The following is a 14,366-nucleotide window of genomic DNA, read 5'->3' as shown; positions in this document are numbered from 1 at the left end:
CAAGATACTGCAAATTAGAGGGTACCGTTATATGGGGGCTACCAGAAAAAATGGACCTATATTTATAATTTTTTGTGGAGACATTTGGAACCCAATAAGAACCCATTGTAGCAAATTTCAGCGAATTCGGTTGAAAAACGTGCTCAAGAACCCCAAAATACCTAAAATTAGGAGGTACCCTTATATGGTAGCTATACCTAAACGTGGACCGATATATCTCATCTTCGAACTTGACCTGCCTGCAGACAAATGACAACCCTATGCAAAATTTCAGCACCATATCTCAATTCCTTCAGAAAATAGCGTGATTACAACAGACTGACGGACATGACTAGATCGTCTTAGAATTTTACCCTGATCAAGAATATATATACTTTATAGTGTCGGAAATGAATATTTCGATGTGTTACAAACGGAATGACAAAATTAATATACTCTCCATACTATAAGGAGGGTATAAAAATAGAAGAATTTGATTATGTTGCAAGAAAGAATCTTAACGGAATTCAAGGTCCAACCGAGGTTTGTTTTTTAAGGTTAATCGAGGCGTGGATTTTAAGGAATATTTTTCGAGGTTCAACTAAAGTGGACATGCTTTAAAGAATATTTTTAAAGGGTCGACAAGAATTTTTTTGTAGGGCCTACCAAGGCTTGCATTTTTGATTATTTTTTTATACCATTCACCACTCTGTGGTACAGGATATTATGTCTTTGTGCATATGTTTGTAACAGGCAAAAGGAAACGAGATAGACACATGGTTCCTTTTGAGAATATTCATAGAATCACTTTCTGAGTCGATTTATACATGTCCGTCCATGTATTTTTGTTAACAAAGTACAGATCGCATTTATGATCCGATTTGTATGAAATTTGGCATAGTTTCGTCCGATTTCATGTAAATAGTGCACCAAACTCCTAATAGTGGTCCGACTAAAGCAATATTTTGCACAGAGTACTGAATTAGGTCCCGACTGATGTATGAGAAATTTTGTTGGAATCGGTTCAGATTTATATCTAAATATGCTATATATAGTTTCGTCCGATTTTATGCAAATGGAGCAACATACTGCCAATATTTATCCGATTGAGACAAAATTTTGCACCGCGTACTAAATTAGGTCATTGATGAATGCGAAGTTTGGTTGAAATCGGTTCAGATTTAGATATAGCTCCCATATATAGTTTCGTCCGATTTAAGGTAAATTGTGCACCAAACTCCCAATATTGGTCCGATTGAAGCAAAATTTTGCACAGAGTACTGAATTAGGTCCCGACTGATGTATGCGAAATGTCTATATCTACAGGATATTGTAGATATTAACATGTCTTGCATGTACCCATAGTGGTGAAGGGTATCATATAGTCGGCCCCGTCCGACTTTTGAACTTTCCTTATTGTTTTTTTTTTGAATTTTGAAGGAATAATTTTCAAGATTGAACAGAGCCTGGATTATTAAAAGAATATTTTTAAGAACAATATTTTTCAAAGTCCAACTGAGGCGTGGAATTTTTAAAGAAATATTTTGTAAACGTGTGATTAAGGCGTGGATTTTTAAATAATATTTTTCAAAGTCCAACTGAGGCGTGGATTTATTAAAGAATATTTTTCAAGTCCAACTGAGGCGTGGATTTATTAAAGAATATTTTTCAATGGCCAACTGAGGCGTGGATTTATTAAAGAATATTTTTCAAGGTCCAACTGAGGCGTGGATTTATTAAAGAATATTTTTCAAGGGCCAACTGAGGCGTGGATTTATTAAAGAATATTTTTCAAGGGCCAACTGAGGCGTGGATTTATTAAAGAAATATTTTTCAAGGGCCAACTGAGGCGTGGATTTATTAAAGAATATTTTTCAAGGGCCAACTGAGGCGTGGATTTATTAAAGAATATTTTTCAAGGGCCAACTGAGGCGTGGATTTATTAAAGAATATTTTTCAAGGGCCAACTGAGGCGTGGAATTATTAAAGAATATTTTTCAAGGGCCAACTGAGGCGTGGATTTATTAAAGAATATTTTTCAAGGGCCAACTGAGGCGTGGATTTATTAAAGAATATTTTTCAAGGGCCAACTGAGGCGTGGATTTATTAAAGAATATTTTTCAAGGGCCAACTGAGGCGTGGATTTATTAAAGAATATTTTTCAAGAGCCAACTGAGGCGTGGATTTATTAAAGAATATTTTTCAAGAGCCAACTGAGGCGTGGATTTATTATAGAATATTTTTTCAAGGGCCAACTGAGGCGTGGATTTATTAAAGAATATTTTTTCAAGGGCCAACTGAGGCGTGGATTTATTAAAGAATTTTTTTCAAGGGCCAACTGAGGCGTGGATTTATTAAAGAATATTTTTCAAGGGCCAACTGAGGCGTGGATTTATTAAAGAATATTTTTCAAGGGCCAACTGAGGCGTGGATTTATTAAAGAATATTTTTCAAGGGCCAACTGAGGCGTGGATTTATTAAAGAATATTTTTCAAGGGCCAACTGAGGCGTGGATTTATTAAAGAATATTTTTTCAAGGGCCAACTGAGGCGTGGATTTATTAAAGAATTTTTTTCAAGGGCCAACTGAGGCGTGGATTTATTAAAGAATATTTTTCAAGGGCCAACTGAGGCGTGGATTTATTAAAGAATTTTTTTCAAGGGCCAACTGAGGCGTGGATTTATTAAAGAATATTTTTTCAAGGGCCAACTGAGGCGTGGATTTATTAAAGAATATTTTTCAAGGGCCAACTGAGGCGTGGATTTATTAAAGAATATTTTTCAAGGGCCAACTGTGGCGTGGATTTGGTAAAGAATATTTTTCAAGGGCCAACTGAGGCGTGGATTTTTTATTATTTTTAAAGAATATTTTTCAAGGGCCAACTGAGGCGTGGATTTATTAAATAATATTTTTCAAGGGCCAACTGAGGCGTGGATTTATTAAAGAATATTTTTCAAGGGCCAACTGAGGCGTGGATTTATTAAAGAATATTTTTCAAGGGCCAACTGTAGGCGTATATATGTAAATAAATTTTTTTAAGGGCCAATAGGCGTGGATTTATTAAAATATTTTTTTATTTATTTATTTCTTTTGCGAATATTTTTCAAGGGCCAACTGAGTGAATGGAAATTTAAAATCGAATATTTTTCATGTAAATAATGTTGTGCAAAAAATATTAAATCTTTTTTATTTAATAAATTATTTTTTTAATAATTTTATTTAGTTATTTTTTGTTTTATTATTATATTTAATACTATTTTTCAAGGGCAAAATTCCATAATTCTCAATTTATTGGCAAGAATATTTTTGGCAAGCACACTTTGATTTATTGCAGAATATTTTTCAATTTGTTTTTTTATTTATTAAACCTGAATATTTTTTAACATTTTATTTGTTTTTGTAAAAATTTTTTTTAAGGGCCAATTGTTATGTTGAACTTTCATTGTAAAAAAAATTTTTCAATAAACCACAACAACAACTGGATTTATAACGAATATTTTTCAACCTACACTTTTATTTTTAAATTTGGTTTAAGGTTTCAAATTGATTTTTGATGGCCAAAAATGGTATTGAAAATCACCTTTTTTGCGATTTGAACGATTTTTTTGTTAATTTTTGTTCACTTAATTTTTTTATTATATTTTGTTGTTATTGTTTTACGGTGTAATGGATTTAAAAAATATTTTTCAAGGGCCAACTGAGGCGTGGATTCATTAAAGAATATTTTTCAAGGGCCAACTGAGGCGTGGATTTATTAAAGAATATTTTTCAAGGGCCAACTGAGGCGTGGATTTATTAAAGAATATTTTTGCAAGGGCAAATTCTGAGGCGTGGATTTATTAAAGAATATTTTTCAAGGGCCAACATACATGTATGGATTTATTGGAATATAGGCGTGGATTTATTAAAAAATATTTTTCAAGGGCCAACTGAGGCGTGGATTTATTAAAGAATATTTTTCAAGGGCCAACTGATGCGTGGATTTATTAAAGAATATTTTTTAAGGGCCAACTGAGGCGTGGATTTATTAAAGAATATTTTTCAAGGGCCAACTGAGGCGTGGATTTATTAAAGAATATTTTTTCAAGGGCCAACAGAGACGTGTGGATTTATTAAAGAATATTTTTCAAGGGCCAACAGAGACGTGGATTTATTAAAGAATATTTTTCAAGGGCCAACTGAGGCGTGGATTTATTAAAGAATATTTTTCAAGGGCCAACTGAGGCGTGGATTTATTAAAGAATATTTTTCTAGGGCAAAATGAGGCGTGGATTTATTAAAGAATATTTTTCAAGGGCAAAAGGAGGCGTGGATTTATTAAAGAATATTTTTTCCAAAGCCATTCCGAGGCGGGGATTTATTAAAGAATAATTTTCAAGGGCCAACCGAGGCGTGGATTTATTAAAGAATATTTTTTCAAGGGCCAAAGATGAGGCGTGGATTTATTAAAATAATGTTTTTTCAAGGGCAAAAGATGAGGCGTGGATTTATTAAAGAATATTTTTCAAGGGCAAAAGATGAGGCGTGGATTTATTAAAAACATTTTTTTCAAGGGCCAAAAGATGAGGCGTGGATTTATTAAAGAATATTTTTCAAGGGCCAAGATGAGGCGTGGATTTATTAAAAAATATTTTTCAAGGGCCAAAAGATGAGGCGTGGATTTATTAAAGAATATTTTTCAAGGGCCAACTGAGGCGTGGATTTATTAAAAGAATGTTTTTTCAAGGGCCAAAGATGAGGCGTGGATTTATTAAAGAATATTTTTTCAAGATGAGGCGTGGATTTATTAAAGAATATTTTTCAAGGGCCAACTGAGGCGTGGATTTATTAAAGAATATTTTTCAAGGGCCAACTGAGGCGTGGATTTTTTAAAGAATATTTTTCAAGGGCCAACTGAGGCGTGGATTTATTAAAGAATATTTTTCAAGGGCCAACTGAGGCGTGGATTTATTAAACAATATTTTTCAAGGGCCAACTGAGGCGTGGATTTATTAAAAAATATTTTTCAAGGGCCAACTGAGGCGTGGATTTATTAAAGAATATTTTTCAAGGGCCAAGATGAGGCGTGGATTTATTAAAGAATATTTTTCAAGGGCCAACTGAGGCGTGGATTTATTAAAGAATATTTTTCAAGGGCCAACTGAGGCGTGGATTTATTAAAGAATATTTTTCTAGGGCCAACTGAGGCGTGGATTTATTAAAGAATATTTTTCAAGGGCCAACTGAGGCGTGGATTTATTAAAGAATATTTTTCAAGGGCCAACTGAGGCGTGGATTTATTAAAGAATATTTTTCAAGGGCCAACTGAGGCGTGGATTTATTAAAGAATATTTTTTCAAGGGCCAACTGAGGCGTGGAATATTTTTTCAAGGGCCAACTGAGGCGTGGATTTATTAAAGAATATTTTTCAAGGGCCAACTGAGGCGTGGATTTATTAAAGAATATTTTTCAAGGGCCAACTGATGCGTGGATTTATTAAAGAATATTTTTCAAGGGCCAACTGAGGCGTGGATTTATTAAAGAATATTTTTCAAGGGCCAACTGATGCTATTTAATAAATCAAATTTTTCAATTTACATATATGTATATATAATAAATATTTTTCATAGCCAACTATAATTTAAATTTAACAAATATTTTTCAAGGGCCAAAAAGAAAGAAAATTTATACATATTTTTCAAGGGCCAGCAGCATTGGATTTATTAAAGAATATTTTTCAAGGGCCAACTGAGGCGTGGATTTATTAAAGAATATTTTTCAGGGCCAACTGAGGCGTGGATTTATTCCAAAAAATATTTTTCAAGGGCCACTGTTCGTGGATTTATTCATGGGCATAAAACTATTTTTAGGCTTTCCCAACCGTTCTTTGTGTCTGATATTATTTTGTTGGGTAAAAAAGTATTTTTCAAGGGCCAACTGAGGCGTGGATTTATTAAAGAATATTTTTCAAGGGCCAACTGAGGCGTGGATTTATTAAAGAATATTTTTAAAGGTTGTTGTTGGTGTGTGTGTTTATTTTACACCGAATATTTTTCAAGGGCCAACTGATCGCGTGGATTTATCATCAAACCAACTATTTTTCAAGGGCCAGTTCTGAGGCGATATTTATTCATCAGAAAACGGTTTTTTACAAGCCAGTTGTGGTGCACCGTGTTTTATTATTATTATTTTTTTCAAGGGCCAACTGAGGCGTGGATTTATTAAATAATATTTTTCAAGGGCCAACTGAGGCTTGGATTTATTAAAAAATATTTTTCAAGGGCCAACTGAGGCGTGGATTTATGAAAAATATTTTTATATAGGTTAATAACCGAGGCGTGGATTTAAAAAAAAATATGTTTTCAATGAGAAACCTGGGCGTTTTTAAATAATAATTTTCATGTGTCATATTTTAAAGGGACAACTGAGGCGTGGATTTCTTAAAAAAGGTTTTTTCAAGGGCCAACAGAGGCGTGGATTTTTTAAAAAAAAATTTTTTCAAGGGCCAACAGAGTCGAAGATTTTTTCGAGGGCCAACGGAGGGGTGGATTTTTTAAAGAAGATTTAAAGGGCCAACAGAGGCGTGGATTTTTAAAGAAGCATTTCAAAGGCCAAGAGAGGCCTTGGACTTTTTAAAGAAGAATTTAAAGGGCCAACAGAGACGTGGATTTTTTTAAAGAATATTTTTTTTCAATGTCCAACAGAGCCGTTATTTTTTTTAAAGAATATTTTTTTTTATTGACAAAAAGAGGCGTGGATTTTTTAAAGAATATTTTTATACCCTTCACCACACTGTGGTAAGGGTATTATGTCTTTGTACATAAGTTTGTAACAGGCAAAAATAATAATATGGATGACCGATCGTTCCTTTTGAGAATATGCATAGAATCACTTTCTGAGTCGATTTATGCATGCCCGTCCGTCTGTCCATGTTAAATTGTAAATAAAGAACTGGTCGCATTTATGTTCCGATTAGGATTAAATTTGGTACAGCTCACTTATTTGGCCCAAGGACGAACCCTATTGAAATTGGGAAAAATCGGCACAGATTTAGATATAGCTCCCACATATATTTTCGTCCGATTTAATGTGAATGGTGCATTTAAGTCCCTGTATAACTTTCGATTTGCACGAAATTTGGTATAGCGTACTGAATTAGGCCTAGAATGATGTGTGCTAAGTTTCGTGAAAATCGGTTCAGATTTAAATATAGCTCCCATATATATCTTCGTCCGATTTAAGGTAAATGTTCTACCAAAGTCCCTGGAAATGCACGACATTTGGCAAAGCGTACTGAATTAAGTCTAGAATGATGTGTGTTAAGTTTCGTGAAAATCGGTTCAGATTTAGATATAACTCCGACATATATAGTTTTGCCCGAGTTTAGGTAAATAGTCCACTAAAGTCCATGGAAATTTTTTCATTTGCACGAATTTTGGCATAGCGTACTGAATTAAGTCTAGAATGATGTGGGCAAATTTTCGTGAAAATCGGTTCAGATTTAGATATAGCTCTCATGTATATTTTCATACGATTTTAGGTAATTGGTGCACCAAAGTCCCTATATATCCCTCGAATTGCACGAATTTTGAATTAAGTCTAGAATGATGTTGCTAATCTTCGTGAAAAGATCTATAGCTAGGCCAATTGACACAACGTACTGAAGTAATATAAATTACTCGCTGGTAAGTTTCCCTGATATCGGTTCAGATATAACAAAAACGCGACGTCTGTTAGGATACATATGTAGAATATACCCAAAGTGGGGAAGGGTATCATATATTCGGCTCAGTCCGACTTTACTACTTTCCTTACTGGTTTCTTTGTGCAACAGAGCCGTGGATTTTTTGAAGAATATTGTTTCAAGGGCCAGCAGATGCGTAGTATTTTAAAGAATATTTTTTCAAGGGTCAACAGAGGATTTTTTGAAAAAAAAAATTTTTAAACCATTTTTTTAATGGCCATATATTTTATAAATAAAGTAATTGCAAGTGCCAAACGAGCAGAAGATTTTTTAAAGAATATTTAGAGGCATGAATTGTTTGAAGAATATTTTTAAGAGCCATATTGAGGCAAACTTTGTGAACAATATTGTTTAAGGCCAACCGGCACTGTAAGTCTGAATATTAGCACAATTTGATTTTTGGTATTCTTAAGATATGAGACTAATTTTTAACCAGAAAATTTTCTGAAGTAATAATTTCTTTTTAGCATAAATCAGTGATTTGAAAGTGATTTATTCCATTTTTTCCTTATATTGAGTTTTTACTGATTTGGGCTTGATATAAAATGAGTATTTTCCCTTGCTTTAAAAGTACATATTTTTAATAATTTTCGGTAGAAAATGTCATGATATTATTATCCCACAGTGCAACAAAATAGGTCTGTCAAACATGTAAACTCTAAATCAAAATCAAACTGAACTTCTTTTAAACCGTTTTAAGCCTCCCATTCAAGTTTTATCTTTTTTGCTTTTAAGACAAATCATTTCTTTTTGTTCGCAGCGACTAATTTATATGTAAATTAATTAAATTCTATTTTTTTTTGAGTAGATGTAACAGTAAGAAACGAAATTTCACTGTCACCCAACTCCACCCTTGTTTGGTCACAACCATTGTCACATTCCGTTGTGTTTTAAATTAATTTTAATTTTTCCACATTTAACACAACGCAATAGGGAAATCCAGTTTTTTTTTCTTTTGTTTTTGATAAGGTAAACTGGACAAGAGTAAATGGAGTAGTTGAAAAAAGAAAAATCGTTTATTTATGACAATTTTATCAATGATTTTATTGATACCGCATTGTATTGTGAAGACAATCGTTAGTAGAAAGGGAAATTTGGTGTTCCTATTTTGAAAATGTGTTGTTTTTACTTGGAAATAATACAATTGTTAAATATTTCCAAAAGAATGCCGACGCCACTTCTGGGTGGCAAAAGGCGTCATGAGCATATGCGGGTGTTCAATTTAATGTGGACTTATGATAACAATCGTAAAAATTTTAAAATCGATAATTTCGATAGGTGGGCAAGGTAATTTGTTTTTAGTTTAATTTGGTGCAAGATGTCAACTTAGAGCTGCTACAAAATTGTTCAATAGTAATAAAAATAAAATACATGTTGTTAATTATACTCATAAGTACACTATGGTACATATACCCAGTAGTTCGAGTAACTGGTGATGAACTAGATATTTTACTAATTACCCGTAAGTACCACTAGTTACCACTTCATGCCATAGGCTGGTGAATTTAACATGGGTATGTCATTAGGGAAGTCAATTGTCCCCCGCCTCCTTTACCAGTATACAGTCATTTCGATAGCCGATTCATTACCCTTTGCATTACCAGTAACTACTGAATTGGTATGATGTGCGTGTCTAAATGCCAATATGTCTATCCGATTGACACGAAATTTAGACTGGTGCATGTCAAGTTTGTTTTATATGGGTTCAAAATTTAGATATAACTCCCATACATAATTTCGTCCGATTTTATTTGAATAACGCACCAAAGCCCCAACTTTTGACCGATTGCCACATAACAGCCTTGTTTTTTATACCCTTCACCACACTGTGGTACAGGGTATTATGTCTTTGTGCATATGTTTGTGACAGGCAAAAATAATCGAGATAGACCCATGGTTCCTTTTGAGAATATGCATAGAATCACTTTCTGAGTCGATTTATGCATGTCCGTCTGTCCGTCCGTCCGTCCATGTATTTTTGTTAACAAAGTACAGGTCGCATTTATGATCCGATCTGGATGAAATTTGGCACAGGTCACTTAATTGGCCCAAGGACGAACCCTATTGAAATTGGAGAAAATCGGTAAGGGTACCCCCCAATTTTCGGTATTTTGGGGTTCTTGAGCGCGATTTTCATTTTGTACATTCGGTTCTTATTGTGTACCAAATTATTCCACTAAAAATTATAAATATAGTTCCAGTTTTTCTGGTAGTCCCCATATAACGGTACTCCCAAATTTTTGGTATTTTGGGGGTTCTGATCGTATTTTTCGACCGAATTGACTTTAATTTAGTACATCGAGTTCTTATTAGGTAGCAAATATCTCCACTAAAAATAATAAATATAGGTCCACTTTTTCGGGTAGCCCCCATATAAGGGTACCCCCCAATTTTCGGTATTTTGGGGTTCTTGAACGCGTTTTTCAACCAAATTCTTTGTAATTTGGTTTTTTGTAGTCGTATATGGTAACAAACCTCCCTCCTAAAAATTACTAATATTCGCCTCCTTTTAGGGGTGGTCCCCTTATAACCACCTTTTTATACCCTTCACCGCACTGTGGTACAGGGTATTGTGTCGTTGTGCATATGTATGTAACAGGCAAAAATAATCGAGATAGACCCATGGTTCCTTTTGTGAATATGCATAGAATCACTTTCTGAGTCGATATATGCATGTCCGTCCGTCCATGTATTTTTGTTAACAAAGTACAGATCGCATTTATGATCCGATTTGTATGAAATTTGGCATAGTTTCGTCCGATTTCATGTAAATAGTGCACCAAACTCCCAATAGTGGTCCGACTAAAGCAATATTTTGAACAGAGTACTGAATTAGGTCCCGACTGATGTATGAGAAATTTTGTTGGAATCGGTTCAGATTTATATCTAAATATGCTATATATAGTTTCGTCCGATTTTATGTAAATGGAGCAACAAACTGCCAATATTTATCCGATTGAGACAAAATTTTGATGAATGCGAAGTTTTGTTGAAATCGGTTCAGATTTAGATATAGCTCCCATATATAGTTTCGTCCGATTTAAGGTAAATTGTGCACCAAACTCCCAATATTGGTCCGATTGAAGCAAAATTTTGCACAGAGTACTGAATTAGGTCCCGACTGATGTATACGAAATGTCTATATCTACAGGATATTGTAGATATTAACATGTCTTGCATGTACCCATAGTGGTGAAGGGTATCATATAGTCGGCCCCGTCCGACTTTTGAACTTTCCTTACTGGTTTTACATAAAACAAGTACAAAAGTCACATAGTGTTTCAGAATCTTTTTTCTCGGATTTTAAATTTATAATTTATATTTTTTGTTTTTACAAAATAGTCAGGCTGAATCCCAGTTTGTTGTTTTTATAAAAAAAATATTTATTAGTGGGGAATGTATGGCATTTTTTGCCGAAGGGTAAGGCAGGGAAGACTATAGTTTCGGATCACGCCACTGATCCTCATCAGTTCCCTTAGTTTTTTGTTTATAATTTTTTTATTCTATAATTTTTATATAATTTATAATTTTTATAATTCTATTGCTAACATAAACAATTTTCCGGTGATTGGGGCCAATGTTAAATTTCGGAATTTTTAAATATTTTGCATCATCATTTGAGTTGCTTTATATTTTAAAATTAAACGTATTTATAAAACCAGTAAGCAGAACAGTATAGTCGGACGGGGCCGACTATATAATACCCTACACAACTACCACTGAACTTTTACTTTCTACTGATCTATATTCCAAGTCTTGTTAAATTTTAGCGATAGTTGTACACGACTAGAGGTGAAAAGCTACACATTCTTACCCTGACATCTTTTCCGAATCACGTCTTCCAAGAGTAAATATTTATGCCATAAGATTCGAATTTTGGCATACCACACACAAAAGTCTCGGTTTATTTGGCCCGCTCAATATAAACCGATAATTCATTCTAATTAATTTGTCAGATCCTCTGCACCATTGGAAATTTGTGACGTTCGGCTTATAATTGTGGCATCTAGAGCGACTAAAAAAACCAGACAAAAAATAAAGTTTTCGGTCCATTTCATTCCATAAATATCATCCGATCATTCCATAAATATCATTCCTTTACGAGCCTCCAAGAACCCTGTAAAATGTATATGTAACTCCCACATCCGAGTACATACATTTTGGTCTGATACCTGTCTGCATTTCGCAGTGTTCGGATCATAATTGCGGCCACTGTAGCGACCAGAAAAACGGTCGCATTTGGTCCATTCCATCCCCTTAATATTAAGCGACGATTTCCAAAAGCAATAGGGGTATTCTCCGGCCCAAAACCGGAGAAGACCCCTTTTCGGCTTAGAGGACACTCTCATATTTTCCAAATGAGGACATGCCTCGTCCACACCTATTAATATTGTGACCTATTTTTTTCCTTAGTTTCAATATGTTTATTCAGCATAGAAATCTTAAATCGCTTACGAACAAAGTTGTATTAGCCAGGAAAATCGTTTTGTGAACCAATGAGAGTCGATGCCAAAAATTAGGCATTTTTTTGGGAAATTATAGCTTGGAACTTCATCATATTATATAGGAGGCGGGAAATTTATATTGTAATTTATATTTATTTATATCCGGTTTTATTATCACTAAAGGGAGAGTATGAATTTGTTTTTTGTAACCATTCAGAATTAAGTAATGTATATTTCTTTTATTTAAATTAGTACGATTACCTAAGCTGCTTAGCTTAGCTAAGCTCTTTTAGCTGCATATATTTTCCCATCATTATCATTTGCATTATGTGTGATTAATTTTCCTCGATCTGTTCGAAAACTTTCTACTGTCAAACAAAAGTTAGTTCAACTTCAAAACAGGTGCAGCGCTATCTAGGGCGTTTTCATTATTATTATATATTTAGAGGATTAATGATCGATTTTCTTGTTACATAATAAACCTAAAGCCTGAAACCCGCCAAAGTCGTTGTGTTTAATGAACAACTTTGAAAGTCGATAGAAAATACATTTTTTTATTTTGGGGGCTCAAAAAACAGATATAAAAACGTTATGGCTGCTTATTGACGTCTGTCGTCTGTCAGTCTCCCCTACATTTTTTTAGATAATTCATATAGATTTATTTTTTTAATACTAGAAATCCATGCCGATTGGATTCAAAATACATTTTTTTTTTAATTCTGAAAACTTGACTATACTAACTTTAATATATTATGCAAAATTTCGTCTCACTCGGACAAAGGTGAGGAGTTTACTAAAATCGAAAATATACACTTGTGGCCAAAACTTAACTTATTTACTTTACAGAACTGTTGTTCCAAAAGCCGATCTTAGGGTTCCAAGCGCGTTGGTTTTGTGAGCATCTCCTCCAATTTGAAAGACCACGTTCCAATATGTTGTTTTCTACTAGGTCTTTCCATCTAATTCGTGACTTTCCTCTTCTACGGGAACCATCAGTAGTCTCGTTTTAATATGCCTTTTGAATTGGAGCATTCTCATTCATTCGCACAACATGACCTAGCCACCGTAGTCGTTGCAGCTCAATACGACTGATTATGTCGATGTCCGCGTAAAAATTGAAAAGCTCGTGGTTCATTCGACGCCGATATTCACCGTCGACACAGATCGGCCCGTAGATCTTTCGGAGAAATTTTCTTTCAAACACCCCAAGAGCTGCCTCATCTGCTTGCGCAAGTACCCATGCTTCAGATCCATATAACAGCACGGCTAGTATCAGTAGACCATAGTAGCATCTGTTGGCCATCACAATCCTTCTCCGAATTTCAAAACTGACGTCATTCGTTTTATTTATGCGGTACCAAGGTATATAAAATCTTTAACTACCTCGAAGCTTTAGTTCTCGAGTTCCACAATTGGTCCGAGTTAGCTTGGTCTCCTCGCCGTTTACAGACCCACTTTGTGCAGACTCCTTTTCAATGTGTTCAAAGGTGGCTGTTATCCAGCAGGATGTTGCCAAAACTAAGAACACTTCACTTTTAAAAACAAAAACCAGTAAGGAAAGTAGTAAAGTCGGACTGGGCCGACTATATGATACCCTTCACCACTTTGGGTATAGTCTACATATGTATCCGAAAAGACGTCACCTTTTTGAATGAATTTTTACATGAAATTGAACGAACTTAAATATGTTATTTTTATGTCTTTCTAGAACCTATGCTAAATTTCATTTCATTTGGGCAAGTTTAGAGTCGTTTGCGTACAGTGGGACAGATTTGTGTAAATCGATTTAAAGCAAACTTGACATGCGCTATTCGGTATGCTGAACTGTTTAAAATTTAATCTCAATCACCTATTGATTATTTGGTGTACAATTAATATAAATAAGTCGATATTATATATGGAAGCTGCTATATAAATATATCTTAACCGATTTGAAGCCAACTTGCCAGAGATTAATTTATATTAATTTCAGTACATTGTGTCAATCAGCCTAGCTGTGGATCTTAAGTGCACAATTTACTTAAAATCGGACGAAAATATATCTAGAAGGTGTGCATATCATTCTAGACTTAATTCAATACGCTATGCCAAAATTCGTGCAAATCGAATGATTTTCAGAGACTTTGGTGTACTATTTACCTAAAATCGGCCGAAAATATGTATACGATATGCCAAAATTCATACAAATCAAATGACTTTCAGGGTCTTTGGCGCACCAT

Source organism: Musca vetustissima, unplaced genomic scaffold (genome assembly GCF_032173495.1).
Source record: "Musca vetustissima isolate MV318-11 ecotype Yass unplaced genomic scaffold, APGP_CSIRO_Mvet_v1 utg35065, whole genome shotgun sequence".
Taxonomy (NCBI): domain Eukaryota; kingdom Metazoa; phylum Arthropoda; class Insecta; order Diptera; family Muscidae; genus Musca; species Musca vetustissima.
Note: the sequence above shows the minus strand (reverse complement) of the source record.